The following is a 17,773-nucleotide window of genomic DNA, read 5'->3' as shown; positions in this document are numbered from 1 at the left end:
TGAGAAACTGACCCCCTACCACAGTTTGACTCCAGCGGAGGACTTTCTGGGCTCAGGCAGTCCTGTAAGAGCAGGGCGCAGTGGCAACTCCAGCCACACATTCCCCTCTCGGACGGGATTGGTGAAAAGTGCCTGGTCTGCATGACGCTGCTAGCGGACTCCCTAGGCTGGCCTAACCCAGATCCCAGAGCCTGACGGTGGCCCAGAGGAGCGACTGACTCCGATGTAGGCTGCCTCCTCTGCGACTCCCTGGTGCGCAGCAGTGGGCGGGAACAAATAGCCAGCGCAATTTGATCAGGCTGTGGCTGACAGGCAGGGAAGCCGGGCCTCCTACGTAAGCTTGCATTTTATAAGGAACAGAAAATATGGGAAAGGGAAGCAACAAAAAAGGCTCCTCGGCCCCCAATCCTGAGAAACAGGCAATAGCGGACACCGCACCAATATACATTAAGCGCCATATAGAGAGCCTCATAGACCAATTCAGGAATGAAGTTATCAACGACCTGAAGCTAGAAGTATGTAGAATAGTTAGAGAAATGCTAAGCACCACCCAGGAAAAAACAGATGGTGGAATGGAAGAACAGAAAAAGAGGGGAGAATTGCTTGATGGAGAAAACAGAGAAAGCATTGAGTATGTGAAGCAGGTTCAAAGGGACTATCAAGAAATTAAGAAGTCTATCCAAGACTGGCATAACAGCTTGAAAGAAACTAAGGACAGACTATCTGAACTGGAGGGCAGACTTGAAATATGGGAGAATGAAATGAAAAACTTCTTAAAAATAACAAAGAAACAAACAGCAATAATACAAAGACAAGAAGATGATAAGAGGAGCCATAACTTAAGGATTAAGAACATAAAAGAAGAAGTAGGGACACAAACAAGTGAACTACAAAAGCTACTCACAGAAATAATCCAGGAGAATTTTCCTAATTTAGCAAAAGGCAAAGATACTCAGATGTATGAGGCATACAGGACCCCAGCTACCTACAACCCTAACAGAGAAACACCCAGGCATATAATAATAAAAATTCCAGAAATTCAATACAAGAACAGAATATTAAAAGCTGTAACAGACAAGAAACAGACTACCTACAAGGGAACACCCATCAGAATTACAGCAGATTTCTCTTCACAAACCATCAAATCATGAAGAGCATGGGGGGAAATAATTCAAGCTTTGAAAGATAATAATCTCCAGCCAAGATTGAGATATCCTGCACAACTGTCCCTGGAAATTGATGGAAAAACGAGGTGCTTCCAGGATAAAGAGGAACTGGGGGAATTTGCAACCACCAATTCAACCCTACAGACAGTATTGCAGGATATTCTAAAAAAAGAAAAATACAAAGAACCCAGAAATAGTGGCGGGGAGGCCAAAACGAATGGAGCAGAGAACAAAATGAAGAAGACAAACTGACAGCTACTGACAGTAAAAGAGCTCAACAGAAATGAGACAGAGAAGATTGGATGATAGGAACAGCTATTTTGGAGAAAATGACATCTTAATAGGTAATGCTGATTTAGTACCATCTTGTTTTGAAGTCTCATCTAGCTTTTGTTCTTCTGTCTCCAATGGTCTAAACAGGTTGTATCTTATTGGATTTTGTTATGTACGATAGTATAAGCAAAAACCTTTTAAAAACAAGGAGATTATACAGAGACCATTGTTCATTTTCTGTTAGTCGATTCTAAATACTCTATAATGCTGTCATTCTCTTAAATGGTTTTACATTGTTTTGATATACTTAATGCTACAGTATATGAAGTTGTACTCAAGGACTTCAGGGAGGGAGTCAATATGGTAACTACTTTTGGGTCGGAAATATCTGGTGGTGAAACACTATTCTGCTTAAATGGTTATGTTTTGATCTGCCCTGTTTTGCTGTTATGCCCTCTTTTTTCTCAATCTCCACTCCATTATTTACTTTTTTATTTTTATCCATTTAATTAAAGGGAAAAAATAGCAGGATATAATATAGTAACCCACTTTGACTTTCTATTATCTCGATTTGAAGCCCTGTATTACTCTCACCATCTTGTTTTTGACTGAGGTTCCTCTATTCTGTTTTGCTGGATAGTATCAGGTTCGAAAGTTTAGGCATCAGCTGAGAAGATAATGAGATTCATTATAACGCCCATTCTCGTTGACTTTTATCTACTTTTGAAGACCTACAATATCTCCAATGTTTTGGTTTTGTCGGTTTTATTCTTTACTGTTTTGTTCAATTGTATTACAACTAATGATATAGGCAATTCTATTAGAAATAGCGGGAGGCATTATGGTAACCATTGTTGATCACCTTGTATTATGTTTTTATATTATCTATTATATCCACCCTTTTGACTTGACCGATTCTGTTCTGTTATGTCACATTTGGTTTTACTCTCTTCCAAAAAAGCAATAAGAACCGTGGGAGCAATGAAACCCAAAATGTGTAATAGTCACTGTACAAAAGAGAGGAAAAGAAAGTGCTCTAAACTATATAACTGCATGTATATTTAAATGTATAAGATAGAAAATGATATCACAGAGTTTTATTGGATCATTGAACAGAACTGTTTGCAGTATCATTGTTGGAATGTCCACTCTACAAGCTTTAATTTTGTGACTTGAACAATTATTTCTAAGATGGCAATATGTAATCCATTAACTAGTGATTTCCTACTGCGCATTTTTTTCTTCTCTAAATCTGTATAACTTGTACCCCTTCACTGTTTTTTTTCTTTCTTTTCTTTTCTCCTTAAATAAAAAAAAAACACTTATGAAGAACTGCCAAGTGCCATATTTGAGCACTGTTAAAATTGTTTTATATGTTTAAACTCACACCTCTATGAAACATATATTAGTTTATTGCCATTTTACACATAAGGGGATTAAATTTTGCCATTGGGTGTCTGGAGCCCAGCCAAGAGTTCCAATTATCTGTCTTAAGAGTATGGCAAAAAAAAAAAAAGACAGAAACAAGTATAGTAATGCATCAGTGGCTGGGAAGTTAATGTCCCCAAATCAGTCCACCCCCACTCCCAAAGCATCTACTATTTTTAGGTGTATATAGTGATAGGTGGGGCTAGCAAAGGATTACAATTGAGGGTATAGACGGTCACATGCTAAGAAAGATCTTGTCCTGGAGTATAATCCTGGGATGACTCAAGAGGATGTACATGATCTTATGCTAAGACAAGCCAATGCAAAATTTCAAATAGGAGATATTGATAATTCTAACCGTCCATTTTATCCCATAGGGAAGTATGCAAAATTAGCCATTATAACTTAGAGGTCCTCAACAATTGGGGATTAAATACTCTGCCAAAATTAACCCAAAAGCAAGAAATCAGAGCTAGGCCTGATGGCACACACCTATAATCTCAGTATTGGGAGCCTGAGGCTCCCAAATGGGCTACATAGTGAGATCTTGCCTCAGAAAAAAAAATTGGGATTTGAACCTAAGTAGTCTGATGCTCTTACTTCTTTATCTCTGTTATTTTAATTCACACAGTTATTTAAACAGTTTCCAAATATAGCCAACCATAAAATATTCACATGCCAATATACTTTGGCTCAAAATACTATATTGGTAGATGCCAAAGTAGGTGTTAACAAGCAACTTGATATCAAAAACAGGTTTTTACACCAATTTAGAAAAGGCCTCAATTTTCAAGCAGAAATCTCTCAACTTAAATATCTCAAACCTACACTTATTTTAGGAGAGGAAATAAGAATTTTATTCTACTGAATAAAACAGGCAGGGTATGAAACTGAATCCAAATATAAGATCCAATATCTCATTTAAGAGATAGTGTACCCTAAAAAATATAGTATGATAGAATGTAAGGCTTCTGGTTTTGACTTGGAAGAAAGATAGTAACTCCAATTACTCCATTAGTAATTTCAATTTTGACTTTGCCATTTGTTAGAAACAACTAAATGTCTCTATCATTTCATTTTTGTTGTGGCCTAGCTTTAACCAATACGCCTCCTTCCTGTTCTGTATGCACCATTTCAATAAAGATTAAAATTCCATTTCCAGTAAAAAAAAAAAAAAGTGAAAGACCTATACAGGGAAAATTATAATACACTGAAAAATGAAATTGAAGATGATCTCAGAAAATGGAAAGACATCCCTTGCTCATGAATAGGAAGAATAAATATTGTGAAAATGGCTATTCTCCCAAAACTTTTATACAAATTCAATGCAATACCAATAAAAATGCCATCAACATATCTCATAGAACTTGAGAAATCACTCCTAAAATTCATCTGGAGTGAGAAGAGACCTAGAATAGCAAGGACAGTTCTAAACAGCAAAGGCAAGGCAGGAGGTATCACAATCCCTGACTTGAAGTTAGACTACAAAGAAACTGTAGTAAAATCAGCATGGTACTGGAACCAAAACAGAGCCAAAGATCAGTGGAATAGATTAGAAGATACAACCACAACTACAAATACACTCAACCACCTTATCTTCGATAAATGGGCCAAACATGTTCACTGGAAGAATGACAGTATCTTTATTAAATGGAATTGGAAAAACGGGCTCTCCATATGCCAAAAACTAAAACTAGACCCATGCCTATCACCATGTACTAAAGTAAAATCTAAATATATCAAAGATCTAAATATTAAAACAGAAACACTGAATCTATTGGAAGACAGATTGGGTAAAAACCTCGAAGACATAGGAGTAGGAGAGAATTCATAAACAGGACTCAAACCGCACGGGAAATACTTCCCAGAGTCAATAATTGGGATCAGCTCTTATTAAAAAGTTTCTGCATGACAAAATAAATCTCAAGCATAGTGAAAAGAAAACCCACAAACTAGGAAAAATTCTTAGTGAACTGCCCCTCAGACAAAGGACTTCTGTCTAAAGCATATAAATAATTAAAAAATCAGACCTCCAAAATTCAAAAACCCAATCCAAAAATGGGCATCTGAGATGAATAAACAATTTTCAGATGAAGAAATACAAATGGCAAATAAATATATGAAAAATGTTCATCATCAGTCATTAGAGAAATACAAATTAAAGCCACATTGAGATTTCATCTCACTCCTGAAAGAATGGCCAAGATCAAGAAAACCACCAACAACAAATGCTGGAGAGGCTGTGGGAAAAAGAAACTCTCCTGCACTGTTGGTGGGAGTGTAGACTAGTGCAACCATTGTGCAGGTCAGTCTGGAGATTTCTCAGAAAGCTGGGACTGGAAGCCCCATTTGACCCAGCTATTCCACTTCTAGGCATATTCCCAGAAGAACTGAAAGCATCATACCACAGTGATATATGTACACCCATGTTTACAGCAGCACAATTTATAATAGCCAGATTTTGGAAACAACCTAAGTGTCCATCAACTGAGGAATGGATAAAAAAGTGGTATTTTTCTACAATGGAGTACTACTCAGCTATAAAGAATGATCACATTGAGATATTTATAAATAAATGGATGCAGCTTGAGACCATACTCATAAGTGAAATAAGTTAAACTCATATGTATAAATACAAATAGTTTTCCTAGTGTAAGAAATGATAAGAATACATAAAAGTATGTGGTAATTATGACTCCCAATCATATTGGTTTGAAGCAATATACCGTTTTCACTCATTAATTGCAATGGTTTTAACCTGGGTTGTTCAATGTTATTATCTGTGATAGTATGAACAGCTATTTTGAAGAAAACAACACATCATAAAAGCTAGTGCTGATTTAATATCATCTTGTTTTGAAGTCTTATCAAGCTGTTGTACATCTGTTTTCACTGGTTTTAACATGTTGTATCTTACCAAAATTTGCCATATGTCCCAGTATAAACAAAAATTTTTATAGGCAAAGATATAATATAGAAACTGTTGTTCATTTTCTATTCACTGGTTCCAAATACCCTGTAATTTTTTCATTTTCTTGGAAGGCTTCACACTGTCTTGATGTGCTTGATGCTGTAGTATACGAAGTTATACTCAAATAATTCAAGGAAAGCGGCACTATGGTGACTACTATTATGTTAGATTATCTGGTGGTGAAACACAATGATGCTGAAATTGTTCAGTTCTGACCTGTGTTGTTCTGTTATAATGTCCTCTTTTATCTCAATCTACCCCCGTTTTTAAAATTAATCTATTTTTTCTTATTTTTTCTCAATTAAAGGAAAACTAAATTAAAAAATAGCAGGATATATTATAGTAACTTTTTTTGTTTTCCTATTAACCTGATTTGAACCCCAGTACTGCTCTCCCCATCTTGTTCTGTCTGATTTTACTATATTCTATTTTGTTTGATAGTATCAAGTTTGAGGGTATAGACAACCACTTGAAGGCAATAAGATTTACTATGATGCCCATTATGGTTTGACTATTATCTTCTTTTGAAGTCCTGTAAGGTCTCCAGTGAAGGTTTTATTGGTCTTGTTATGTACTGTTTTGATAAATTCTATATACCTGATGATATAGGCAACTCTTTTTAAAAATAGCAAGAGGCACAATGGTAACCATTTTTGATCACCTGGTATTCTATTTTTGCATCATGTACTATGTCCATCCTTCTGTTCTAACCGACTCTGTTTTGTTTAGTCACATTTGGTTTTATTCTCTTCAAAAAAAGTAATAAGAACTGTGGGAGTAAAAAAATCCCAAAAGTGTCATTATTAATGTAAAAAAGAGAGGAAACGAAGGTGGACTAAGGGATATATCTGCAGGCATGTTTGAGTGTGTAGGATGGAAAACCATATTACTGAGCTTTTGTTGGATCATTGAATGGAACTGTCTGCAATCTCACTGTATGAATGTCCACTTTATATGCTTTAATTTTATAATTTGGACAACTGTTTCTAAGATGACAATATGTAACCTATTAACTAGTGATTTCTTATTGTATATTTTTTTCTTGAAATTCTGTATTACTTGTACCCTTTTACTGCTTTGTTCTTTTATTTACTTTCTCTTTTCTCTTTAAATAAAAAAATTAAAATTGGATGCATATCTTTCACCAAAGCGTAATTAAATTCAAAATGGTTCACAAAGTGAAAAGAAAACCCACAGAATGGGACAGAATTTTAGTTAACAATCCCTCAGACAAAGGACTTACTTCCAGAACACATAAAGAATTGAAAAACATCACACTCTCAAATTCAAAGACCCTCTCCAAAAATGGGCATCAGAAATGAACATACAGTTCTCAGAAGATGATATACAAATGGCAAATAAATACATGAAGAAATGTTCACCATCACTAGCCATTCAAGAAATGCAAATTAAAACAGTGTTTAGATTTCATCTCGCCCTGGAAAGAATGGCTACCATCAAGAAAACAACTCATAACAAATGCTGGTGAGGATGCAGGGAAAAAGGAACACTTCTCCACTGTTGATGGGAATTCAGACTGGCACAAACCCTGTGGAAATCAGTATGGAGATTCCTCAAAAAACCAGGATTGGAGGTTCCATTCAATCCAGGTATTCCCTTCCTGCGTATTTTCTGAGAAAAATTAAAAATGTCATGTCACAGAGATATATGTGCATCCATGATCATAGCAGCACAATTTGTAATAGCTGAATCTTGGAAACAACCAAAATGCCCATCAACCATAAAGTAGATGAAAAAATGTATTTATATACAATGGAATAGTACTCAGCTATAAAAAAGGATGATTTTGAGTCCTTTATAGGTAAATGGAGGCAACTTAAGAATATCCTCATTAGTGAAATAAACAAAACTCATATTAGTAAATATCACATTGTCTCTCTAGCATAAAAATAATAAAACTGACAGAATAATGTGTTCCAAAGTATAGTAGATATTGTGAAAGTGAAAGGGAAGGAAAGTGCTCTAAAGGATATAACGATATGTATAGTGTGTAAGATAGATGACCATAATACTAATTTTCTGTTGGATCATTGAACAGAGGGGTTTGAACTGTCAGTGTTTGAGTGTCTAGCCACTTTTTATGCTTTGATGTTGTGACTTTGGCAACTATTTTAAGATGACAATAATGTATCAAATAGCAATTTTATGATGTTAATTTTTTTTGAATTTGTTATTCGTCTACTTTTTTCTGTTTTTCTATTTTTTAAATTTTATTTCCTTTGTTTGAAAAAAGAACAACATGCAATATAACAACCATTGTTAAATTTCTTTCATTCTGTTTTAAAAACCTAAATTGTTATTGTTTTGAGTTTGTTGTTGTTGTTTATCTCTTTTGTTTTTTGTTTTCCTTTTCTGACTTTCTTTTTAAAATAAAAGAAATTTAAAAAATGGTTCAATGACCTAAATAATAAAACAGAAATATTAAGTCTACTGGGAGATAGAATAGATAATGGTCCTGAAGGCATTATTATTGGCAAATACTTCATGAATAGAACCCCAAACACACAGCAAGTATCATAAAGAATCAATGACTGGGATATCATCTTATTAAAGAGATTTTGCACAGCAATATAACTCACCAACAGAATGAAATGCTTGCCAGTTGTTCTTCAGACAAAGGATTTCTATGGAGAACATATAAAAAAATCAGACATCCCAAATTTAAAGACCAAATCAAAAATGGCATTTTAGATGAATACATGCACCCTTCTCAGATGAAGAAAAAGAAACAGCAAATAAATACAGGAAAAGATGTTTAGCCTCACTGGTCATTTGAGAGATGCAAATTAAAACAACACAGAGTTTCCACCTAATCTGAGATAGAATGGTTATTTTCAAGAAATCCACAGAAAAGGAGAAGCTGTGGGGAAAGGGAACCCTTCTCCACTGCTGATTGGAATGCAGATTGCTGCAACCACTCTGGAAATCAGTGTGGAGGTTCCTCAAAAGACTGGGACTGGAGGTCCCATTTCTCTTCTGGGTATCTTCTCAGAAGAATTAAAAGCATCATAGCACAGCATTATATGTGCACGCATGTTTGTTGTAGCACAATTCATTATACCTAGATCTTGGAAATAACCTAAATGTCCATCAACTGTGAAATGGACAGAAAAGTTGTGGCACTATTTTATTTTTACAATGAAGTATTACTCAGCCATCAAGAAGGAGAAACTTGATACTTTCATAGGTAAATGAATGCAACTAGAGAGCATATTCACAAGTAGAATAGGGGCTGGCATGCTTTTCCAGACCCTGGATGTTGACATTCCTGCCAGGACAGGGCTAGGTTGAAAAGATGCTGCTTGATATACCTTGGCTGTGAGGTGAGAGTGACCAGTCCCCTTTCAGTTTGTTGACCATATTGAACCTGGAGCAGCCATGTCCCTAGGTTTCTTCTGGGTCCACACCCGTGGGCTCTACCACCATTGCCACCAGTGGGACCAGCACAGGCAGCAGTATCTCCTTCGGGGCCAGAGCATCTAGCAACCCTTGGGACTCAATCTTTGAAAGCAACCTTACTCCAGCAATTGTAAATGCTACTTATGCTTTTGAAGTTGGAACTGGAGGACTCTTTAGATCTAAGCCTGCCACTGGGTTCACTCTAGGAGGAACAAATACAGGAACAGTAAAAACTGTAACTACAGAATTAACTCCGGGAATGCCAGCTACTACATCTGTATCCACAACAGGCTTCAGTTTAGGATTCAATAAACTAACAGCATCTGCTGCATCATTTGCTCTACCAATTACTTCTACCTCAGCTAGATGTCTTACTCTTTCATCTACTCTGACACTGACTCCCACAGCATCTACAGGATTTACCCTAAACAATTTGGAGGGGGACAACATCTACAACTACAACTGTGTCTACAGGCCTTTCTTTAGGGGGGACCTTAGCTGGCTTGGGAGGTTCACTTTCCAAAGTACAAACCTGGAAACATCAGGACATGGACAGAATGCATTAGGTTTGACTGTGGGAACTACTGTAGCTACTTCAACTGCAGGCAACGAAGGTCTTGGTGTTAAAGATTTTAGTAGCTTATCAGGTAAAAAGGGTGATAAAACAGGAACAAGATCAAAGGATAGTAAAGCACTGAAAGATGAAAATCTACCTCCTGTTATTTGCCAGGATATTGAAAACCTCCACAAATTTGTGAAGGAGCAAAAGCAGGTTCAAGAGGAAATTAGTAGAATGTTTTCAAAAGCTATGTTTAAAGTACAAGGAGATGTAAAAGCTCTAATACAGCTTCTGTCATTGGCTTCCAGTAGGTGACGTAGAAACACTCAATATTGACAAACTGAAAATAGAAATTGCTTAGGAGTTAAAGAATGCTAAAATAACCTTAAGAACCTGGAAGACATCTCTTGGACTCCAATGAGAATGCAGTTCCTGCTGACTATTTCAGAATCTTGGTTCAACAATACAGATAGCAAATTAAACAACTAAAAAACCATCTTTCCACTCAAGCAAATAATTCACAGATAACTCTTCAAGATTTGTCAATGGCTATGGAGAAAATATATCAAACATTTGTAGCTTTAGTTGCACAACTTCAGTCTATTCATGAAAATGTAAAGGTGCTCAATGAGCAGTACCTTGGCTACAGGAAAATGTTCTTGGGGGATGCTGTAGATATGTTTGATGCCAGGCAGCAGAAGCTAAGAAGTGGCAGAATACACCCAGAGTTACCACTGGACCCACATCCTTCAGCACCATGCCAAATGCAGCAGCAATTGCTGTGGCTGCAATACTTACACAGCAATAATAGCCTGCTACAGGTCCACAGCCATTTCTGGGAGTTAGTTTTGGAACGCCATTCAGCCCGGGTTTTGGCACTGGCTTACAATCAAGTGGGTTAGGTTCTTCAAATCCTTGGAGGATTTGAAACCACCTCTACTTTTGGATCCAGCAATGTAGGGGACTCCACATTTGGATTTAGAACAACAAATAAACATTCAGGCAGTCTCAGTGCGGAATTTGGCAGCTCACATACATCTGAATTTAACTTCAGAAATCCTAGCATCATAGCATCAGCTGGTTTGACATTTGTGGTGTACAGTCCTGCATTTGCAGGTTTTGAAACAGGAGGACAGCTCCTTCAGCTGAAGAATCCTCCAGCTGGAAACAAAGGACAAAAGAGATAAACATGGGTGGATATCCTGAGAGAACCCTTAGCATCATGGATCATTCTATGAGTGTATTTTTCTAATGATGCAGTAATTAAATTGCTTCCAAGGAAATCTATTAAATTTTGATATTTTTCCCTACTCTGAATCTGAACTTTGTTTGCTACACTGAACATTTTTTTCTTGTGAATTTAAAATCTAGCTGGTGTTCTTTTGTTGTTATTTTTGATTCTGTATGTAACAAGAGTGATTACATCACTAATTGGTAGCAGTAAAAACTCAATAGCCTAAAATTTATTACTGTTAATGTAATGTATTTGTTCATAAAGTTTACATTATGTGAATATATGCACATTGGTTTCTTATATATGATAGTATGAAGTCTAGGGCCTATACTAGAATTAGTTTGTTCCTTGTTGCAGACCTTTTAAACTACACTGAAAGTCATCTTGTGAATATGTATGTAAATATATACAAAATAAAACAATCATATGTGCATATAAAATATATATATTTACAGACCCGCAACTTTTGCCTCAGATTGTTCTCCCTTTTTAAAGGTATTTAATTTTTCAAATCCTCACTGCTTATGCTTATGAACTAGAGATGTACCCTTTCATTTTGTTTGCTTAAAGACTTACTAGTTACTGGTGTAAATATTTGACCAACCCAGTCTTTTCCATTTTTGTTTCTACCTTGACCTTTAGCAGCTACTCCAAATGGAGAATGCTATAAAACTCATCAAATAGACTTTGATTCCTTATATATTTTCTTATCACTTCTATAGGAACTTCTATAGGAACTCTTTGCATATCTGCAATGGGCGCTCAGAAGCACATATATTTGAACACCAGAATAGTGTTGTGGGGGCAAAGAGCTATTAAGTCAAATTAAGTCTATGCAGGTTAAGGATGCATTCTTAGTTTTAGTGAAAACTTTTCTAACTATTCCAATACAGAACTCTTTCTTATAGAGCTATTGATACTGACTGACACCAAACGGAGTGGCTTCTCAGCCTTTCAATGTTTAAGTGCTTAATTTGGAATAGATAAACAGTGTATTTTAGAAATAAAAATATTCTTTGCAGCAACTCTACTTAACAGGGAACAGAGCTCTAGAAACAGCATAGGCATGTCAGGTTGCATCTGTGTAGTATTTATTTGTATTACTCCTAGTGGTGACATGTGGATAAAAGAGAATATTAGTCACAATTTCATAGAGAACCCATTAGGTAGGCTTATTTATTTTTCAAGTATAGTTTTCATAAGGGATATAAACATGGAATCTCATCCAAAACAGCTCAATTTTTTATGCAGAAAGTTTTGTATATAATGTGCATCAGTGACTATTTTCTGAATCATTTTCACCAAGGTAACTTTTTTTCTGAAATAGCTATTTTATACATAAATATGTGTACACACATGTATTTTTAGTATATCATTAGTCGAGTTTAATAGTGTTGTCAAATCTGTTTTATTTATCCATATACTTCAGTGATTAGCTTTTTTTTGAATGGAAATCTTTGCACCTTTATGCATTAAAAGGAAAACTATTTGTCTCTGAGCACTAAATATGTTTTATTCTTGTATATTTCTCTACCACTATAATCTTCAGATCCAAATCATAGGAGAGGTTAGGAAAAAGGTCTGATTTTGTGTTTTTGTATCATTGGCTGAGTCAGGACAAAATTGACAAATGAAAAAAGGACATTGCATTTTCCTGTAAAAATCTGAATATTTATATATTTATTGTTTTTTTTTCTTTATATATTTTACTCTTTAACATGTTGACTGACTGGAAATTTGCAACATATTAACTTGTGATGCATTTCAATGTGTTTTCATTGTCTCCATTTTGTGTACACTGTTATGCAAACAAGAAAATTTATTGTGTCAGTTGCTTTGAATCTTAAAAATAAATAAGTGAAATAAATCAGAATCACATGTTTAAACTTTGTATTGTCTCCCTAGTGTGAGACATAAGATATTCATACTACTGATTTCTCTTAGTTTTTTGAAAAGAAATATTTGTGCTAATATTGTTTGGGTAATTAAATATAGTTTCCTTGTACTCTGAGTAACTAAATTAAAGATAATAAAATGCAATGTATTGGCTGTTTTTACCCTTTAATTTTGTGCTTTGAAATATTATTTAATTTTTTTCTCTTAAAAATACTAAAGAAAAATATTCCCTTCCAAATATGATATAAGAATATATCCCCTGGTAGATGTGAAGACATTTTACAACTTGAATTTAGAAATTTATCCTTGAACTTAGCCACCAAGTTTTCATTTATGAAAGAAAAAACAAATTACTTTATGAACAGTCTTGTGTACTTATGTCAGGAAGTAATCCAAATGTGGCATTCAACAATTGGTTCATGTGTTACAAATTGATGTTATACTCACTAAAAGAATACTAATTGATCAGTACAGAAATTATTCACATGAACAAAGTGAAAATTACTGAAAAAAATGTTGCAAGTTCACAATAGAGAAATGTATAATATAGTATCTTAATTTCAGAAAGACAACATTGGCCTCCTATATGGTAAAGGAGAGCAAAGGAGTATTAATAATCTCAGCATTACACTATGAAGATAAGATTGATAGTGAAGCCAGGTGTTGTGGTGCATGCCTGTAATCCCAGCACTTAGAAAGCTGATGTCAAAAATCTTGTGAGTTCAAGGTCAGCCTGTGCTACACAGTGAGTTCCAGGTTAGCCTAGCCTAGACTACATTATGGGAAATAAACACAAAGTAACTTTGATACTGTCAATGTTAGACCATGATAAATTTCTTGTGAGACTGGGTGTGGTGTTGTACACCTTTGATCTCAGCACTCAGGAGGCTGAGGAATGATTATCCTTTGAGTTCATGGTCAGCCTGTGCTGCATAGTGAGTTCAAGACTAGCCTGGGCTACATAGGGAGACCTTGTCTCAAAACAAGTAAATAAAAAAGATTGATAGTGAATCCTCAACACAAATGAAGCCAGAAATGATTACATTTTACAACAAATTGAAAGGCAGAATAGATATCATTGATGATATACAGCAAACATATCATTCAAAACACAAAGCATTGGCCAATGGTTGTGTTTCACTGGATTCTAAAAATGTCAGGTACGAATAGTTTCATACTTTACAAGAAAATAGCAAAAAAAAAAGTATCATTGAAAAATTGTCTTAGGTGATTCAAACTGGAATTGATAAATGATCAATTACAACAGAATAAGAGCAGTATGTATCTACACACACAAAAAAAAAACTCCACAAAAATTTAGAAAAAGAATTCTGGAGCAGACTGGTGACCAGACTGACACAATATTACAAGTTATAAGAAAACAGGAAGACCACAAGATGTCAATTATGTCCTATTATAGAAGACAGGAAAACAAAAAGATATAGGAATTTATTTCTGCTATTTTTAGATATTATACGTAGGTAAAGAGTTAATGTTGAAATGTTGTTATTTACTCTAAGCACTCATTGCATTTTAAAAGTTTATTTAATAAGATTCATAAAATTAAAATTAATAATTCATCAATAGAAATAATTTTAAAAAGTAAATATGTTTGTTATACATACCCCATAATGTGCATTAAAAAAAAAACTTTGCTGTGATGCCCCTGGGGTTACAAAGTATTTTAGAAATTCTCCCTTGAACAGAATATGTTTTGCATCCAAGTGTTTTGCTTATGAAAATAGCTTCCTCTGCTGTTAACCAGTGTCTTGTTCATTCCACTGGATCTCAAGTCCAGTTTCCCACAACCACTGAACAGGAAACTGCATGCAGGACATGAGTAGAGACTTTGCACTTATATATGTCTTCCAGGATGAGTGAAATTCTAATTCTCATCTGCCCCTCAGCTGGAAGCATGTGTTCTTTATCTAAGATGATTTCCTGCCTGTGGCTTTTTTATAGGCAAATCTTCATTTTATATAAGCTCAACTTGAGGGTTTTAGTTGTTGGAAAGGAGATAAAAGCTGACTAAAACCTTTTAAGGATCTCTTTCTCTCTCTCTCTCCCCTTCTTTCTTACTCTGTCTCTCTTTAGCAGAAACATGTGGCCAAGTAAAAAAGGAAGTATAAACTTACAGTTATGATCAAAAAGATCAAAGATAAGAGGTCTCCTTACATGCTCATGGTGAGTTAATGAGGCAATCTGCCCATGAGTCATCACCCTCAGCCTGGGAAGAATAGGGACCTCAAGAGCTAAGATTGCCTCCTCATAAGTGAAGAAACAGACCAAAAAGGAAACTGAAGTGAAACAGGCTCAACATTCCACTTTATGAGTATAGAGAGGGGATCAGTCAAGATTGCTCCAGCAAATTCTGTCCTAGATTTAAGAACAGAATCCACAGCATTTTACAAATACACATTTCAGTTAAAGTTTCAAAGTCTACCAGGAAAACTCCAACCTTTCCCCAGTATTGCTGTCTAAAAAGAGGCAAGAAATGATTTAATCACCATCAAACAAGTCAAGCAAGGAATATAAATAAAGTCAATAGCTAGTAAGTCTAAATGCAATGTATACAAAACAGGAATACAAGGCAATGCCTGAAAAAATAAAGTATCCTGTCAAAGAAAAAGATAAACATAGTCTCCCATGCTTTTAACTTAAACCTATTGCCATTTTAACAAAATGACAAGATGCAGGCTACTGACAAACAAGAAGATGACAATTTCAATTACCTAAATGAGTCACAATAATGAATCTAACTAAAATATTTCAGGGTTCCATAAAATAAAAGCAAACTCTTCCCTCTTTCCACAGAACTCAGTGATATTTCCAAGATGATATAGGAGGGATGAAAGTCCCAACTATATGTGTCAAGTTTATGATCCTAAAATCAAGAATGAATTATAGAAAACAATAAAGGTTCAGAGTGGGAAAGATTTAGAAAGAGAGAGAGAGAGAGAGAAACAGAGAGACAGAGACAGAGAGACATAAGAGAGACAGAGAGACAGAGAGAGACAGAGAAGATCAATCAACTCAAGAAGGGAGTAAAGGGGCTCAAAAGATTAAGCTTTGTACAATTGGGAAATGCGAATTTTTATGTGTTTTGGGAGTTTGATATCTGTGGATTTTGATAATTTATAATCTTGTTCTTTTGGAGGTAGAAATCTGTGGAATTTGATAATCTATACTCTTAGTCTTCATCTTAATGTGTGAGAGAAGATGGACCACACTAGTAAAATAATGATCTATTTCTGTGGAAAATCCCAAATGGATGATATCAATTACAGTATAATCTCAAGATTTCACTTATTTTTTAGGGAAGTATGTAAATCTGGTATTGTGACTTTAATTTTGAGGTCTTGCCTGGTTCAGATATGCCTCCAGCCATAGTTTTGATATGTTTTCTTCTTCTGCACTGACTCACTCAAGGGCCTAGCCTGTTCTGACTTCATATTAATTTCTATATAAATTGGCAGCCAATGACACTATTTAGAGATTTTTGAAAAATGGACAAAGCAGCACAGAGATGAACCCCATAATGGTTAGTAGATTAAAAAAAATTATAAATTATATTTTCTTAGACTTATCTATGCAAATTATTCTAAAAATTCATGATTAACACCACATAGGGAATCACTGAACACCTTACTCATTTTTTTTCTTTTTTGGAGGAAGCCTCAAATACACTATTCAGAAAGTCACAATGGCTTGCCCTGTGTACCTTCACAACAATCCAGGAGGAAAAATTAAGACTCCACCTATGCTTTACCCAATGCAAACATGAAGTACCTTCCTGGAAGAAGATCATCTAACAGGTTTAACCCAGACACACCTTCTGTAGGTGGACAAAACATATTCTACCCAGATTGAAAAGGTACAAGACATCACTAAAACTTTGTTAAGGGACAGCATTCTAGGTTTGGACTTTCTGAGTCACTTCAAAGTGATAATGGTTTTTTCTTTTTTCTCCAAATGACAAAAAAAGTTTCACATACCTTGGAAATAACTTATTATCTTCATATATCTTGACATTCTCAGGCATCAAAAAGTTGTAAGGGAAAATGCACATATTAAAACTGTGTAAAAATTATTTTATTTAATTAGCATATTAATGTCAGCTAGCTAGGGAAATGGTCTGAGTTGGATGATCAATTACACTGATAAGAATTTAAATAGTAGACTTCTGAGAAAACATGGTGGATAGATAACCACACCTACCGAGGGTCTCTGAGATAGCCAGCTTAGATTCCAGGAATGGTGCAGTGTAGGGAGTCCTAAGCAGGGGGAGATATACCCTGCTGACCCAGGAATAAACTAAGCTGAGAGAAACCAACTGGAAATGCAGTCCCGGTGCTACAACTGGAACAGCTAAAGTCTCAGTGCCAAAGCTAGAACTTGTGCCTCTGGATACCATGGCTTGAATTTCCTGCCACCACTGCTGCATCTGAATGGGCACAGCAGAGATAGAGATACGAAAGCTCTGAGAGCAGGAATTGGTGAACCAAATTGAGAGCAGAGCTGGTGGGAATCCCTGCATTGACCTGTGGTGAGTGAGAGGAATTTGGACCCTTCCATAGACTAGGAGGCTCCAACGGAGGACATTCTGGAACCAGGGAGACTAGCCAGAACAGGACACAACAGTGACTTCAGTCACATAATACCCTCTCAAGTGGGTTTGGTGGGGAGTGCTTGACCTGGGTGATGCCGTGCACTAAGACCCAGTAGGCTAACCCAAACCAGGTCCCTGCTCCTGGCAGTGCACCCTAATGCAGTGAAGCCTTCAACAGGTTGATTGACCTGGAGGGGCAGGCCCAGCATAGGCTGCC

At 35.7% G+C, this 17,773-nt stretch overlaps 1 pseudogene; it reads left to right on the top strand.

The window, feature by feature from the left end:
- Window positions 1-11,004, top strand: part of LOC100734163 (nucleoporin p58/p45-like) — a 72,140-nt pseudogene extending 61,136 nt beyond the window's left edge.
- Window positions 11,005-17,773: the final 6,769 nt, after the last annotated feature.

Source organism: Cavia porcellus, unplaced genomic scaffold (assembly GCF_034190915.1).
Source record: "Cavia porcellus strain 051 isolate PalLab524CR breed Dunkin Hartley unplaced genomic scaffold, mCavPor4.1 scaffold_3, whole genome shotgun sequence".
Lineage (NCBI taxonomy): Eukaryota > Metazoa > Chordata > Mammalia > Rodentia > Caviidae > Cavia > Cavia porcellus.
Note: the sequence above shows the minus strand (reverse complement) of the source record. Positions and strands in the feature narration are given on the sequence as shown.